Raw genomic sequence first — 2,711 nt, 5'->3', positions numbered from 1 at the left:
ACACCACCCACGCCTCCCCCGCACAGCTTTCCTCCTCCCATGGCTCTCAGAGGGAATGTGAGGAGCAGGAGAGGGAGCCCAAGGCTACCCTCGCCTGAACCCCCAAAAGACGAGGCTTTAAGACCCTTATTCACCCACTGAGTCTATGCCCTGGCGGTTCTACCAACCCCCGCCGCGCGCTGCGGGAGTATAAGCCAGTCCTGCGCTGCGCTTCCAGCTGCGTCTGCCCGAGCGCGGCACGTGCTCCCGGCGCTGGCGCGAGAGAGCGAGCGCCACCGCCGCGGGCCCCGCAGCCGTTCTGCCTGCTGTCACCGCTGCCTCCATCGCCGACACTAGCGCTCCAGCTGCATCCAAGGCGGCTACGAGAGCGCAGGAAGCCCTCGAGGAGCGGCTGCCTGGGGGCGCAAGGCTCAGGGCGCGCACCTGGTAAGCACAGCGCCTTTTTCTTTCTCTTGGCTGTAGTTACCACGGATATAGGATACCGCTGGAGCCCCTCCCCCAGTGCAGGGATGGAGAGCGATCAGGCGAGGGGCGGGAGCTGGGGCTAAAAAGACCCAGGAGGGCAGGTGGTGGGCAGGTGGAGGACTGGTGGAGCCAGGAACGTTAGGAGGTCCTGCAAGTTTAGAAAAGTCACCCTGCAAGGACGTGTGCTGTGTGAATCAGACATAAATTTAAGTCGGGAGCCTGGGCTACCGCGGCATAGCTCCAATGGGAGGTTTATGAAGATCATTTTGCTTTTATTTGCATAAGTGAGGGATTTAAGTGGGCTTGTTTCCATAGAAAACGAACTAAAAAAAAAAAAAAAATCAGAGGAGGAAAAAATAAAGATCCCAGCCAAAGGATACGTTTGCTCTCTCTCTCTCTCTCTCTCTCTCTCTCTGTGTGTGTGTGTGTGTGTCTGTCATACCCATACATGTGCACGAAAGGGATGGATTTAGGAAGGGAGAGGGGCTCCTCTATCTTTGAGCCCATTAGGTGTTTGGGGGAGCTAATAAGAGCAGTTGCTGGTGCTTCACCCCAAAAAGAGGCAGAGAAGAAGGGACCCGATTGGGTGTAAATGTCAGTGTTCCATTTCTAAAAGGACTACAGTACTAGGAGGGAGAGGTTTTCTAGAACTGTGGGGCATGTAAAGATGGTACACCTGCAACTCTGGACCTATAAACTCAAGTTCATATACTCCCAGTGGAGCTGGGAAGACATGTTTACTCTTGGTTCCTGTATGGAACTTTGGCAGAGGATAATCACACACACACACACACACACACACACACACACACACAGCAGAGAGAGAGAGAGAGAGAGAGAGAATGAAAGAACGAAATAAATGAATAGAGGGAAGAGAAGGGAGCTGAATATGACTGAATAGGCTGAGTGGGGTAGTAAAAAGAACAAGAACAGAGTGATCGGGTTTGGCATCACTGCATTCATTCAGTTCTACCCTAGGTAGTTCCTGGACTGATCTCTAGAAAAACATGACCTTGAACAAGCCCCTTAACCTTCATGTACTCAGTTTCTCTACTGAACAATGTAGAGGATCTTCTGCATTTGGGGACATGAAGGTCCCATGCAGTAGTGTTGATGTATGTGTTTGAAGATCTGCATACTAAGAAGTAAGAACACTCATAAAATATGGATAAAGGAAGCTTTAGGGGATTCTTCCTCAAAGTACTAAAGGCAGTTGGCAAGATCCTGACCGTGCTGTCGGGATAATGCATGCTGAGAGGTCTCTGGAAATGAGTGAGGAAAATCCAACCTCCAGCCTGCAGCTCAGTGAACTTGGAGTTCTGAGAGCTGTTTAGAAATGTTCAGATCCAGCCTAAAGTCATACGCTATTTTTAAGGTTAGCATTGAGGAAGAAGGTTTGGTGGCAAGGAAAATAAGTGCCAATCCAGTTTAAAGATTCGGTAGTCAGCGCAGCAAAAAGAAGGTTTTAGAGTAAAACATAAATGCAATGTAATCTGGACAGAGGGGTTAGGAAGAAGATAATGTATATTCCTCCTGAGACAAGGATGTCTATACTCCTAGGAGTCAACGGGGACTTACCATGTCCTTGACACTCCTTCCACCTGTCTGAGGAAGGCACAGGTGCCCTTTCTCACTCAATACAGGCTTATTCTTAGAATTTAGGGATCTGTATCCCAGGTGCTGAGATATGACGGTAAACATGTGAAAACTAAGTCCTGGGAGTGCCTCCAACTCCCTTGCCATGTGAGCATCTGTTTGCAGAGCTGGTCTACCCATCCAGATTCACCCAGGAGTCTGTGTTCCTAAAGGAACTCACTGTGCCACTTGGTGGCACCAAAAAGTTGCGCAAAGAACTCTGTTCTCTATAAATACAAACTACCACCCCTCCCTCCTCCGCTCTCTCCCCTTCCCCCCTTCCCCCCTTTCTCAGTAGCGGGGAGATTGCTGCACACGCCGCCCTCAGCTCGGCTGTTCTGCGCACGCTGAGCGGAGGGGATGAGCTTGAGATCATCTTAGGGGGGAAGCCGGGGACTGGAGAGGCCGACTCTGCCCCGCTGATCCCCGTGGCCCAACTTTTCGGTGGGCTAGCTAGACCGAGTCTCACTGCTCGCTGCGCAGCCAACAGGGGGGTAAGCTTGCTAAGTGTCTGTGTGCCCAAATGTCCCCTGGCCAGAGAAGGATTTAGAAACTATAAGCTTGCTGAGTAGCTCATAGTTTTATTGGGGGGAGGGGGACGCGGGTGGAGG

At 51.3% G+C, this 2,711-nt stretch overlaps 1 protein-coding gene across 2 annotated transcripts in view; it reads left to right on the top strand.

Annotated features, from left to right (window-relative positions):
• The first annotated feature begins 238 nt into the window (after nt 1-238).
• GRM5 (glutamate metabotropic receptor 5) overlaps nt 239-2,711 on the top strand; it is a 595,687-nt gene continuing 593,214 nt past the window's right edge. Inside the window, exon 1 of one of the 2 annotated variants that reach the window (XM_017887662.1) lies at nt 239-426. The gene's annotated coding sequence lies outside the window, so the exon portion shown is untranslated. Of the gene's footprint in view, nt 427-2,426; nt 2,595-2,711 lie in introns of those variants that run through there. The other variant, XM_017887663.1, reaches the window with a different exon arrangement.

This window comes from Rhinopithecus bieti, unplaced genomic scaffold, assembly GCF_001698545.2.
Source record: "Rhinopithecus bieti isolate Rb0 unplaced genomic scaffold, ASM169854v2 scaffold_15796, whole genome shotgun sequence".
In the NCBI taxonomy this organism is placed as follows: domain Eukaryota; kingdom Metazoa; phylum Chordata; class Mammalia; order Primates; family Cercopithecidae; genus Rhinopithecus; species Rhinopithecus bieti.
The sequence above is the reverse complement of the archived record's forward strand: the minus strand, read 5'-3'. Positions and strand labels throughout refer to the sequence as shown.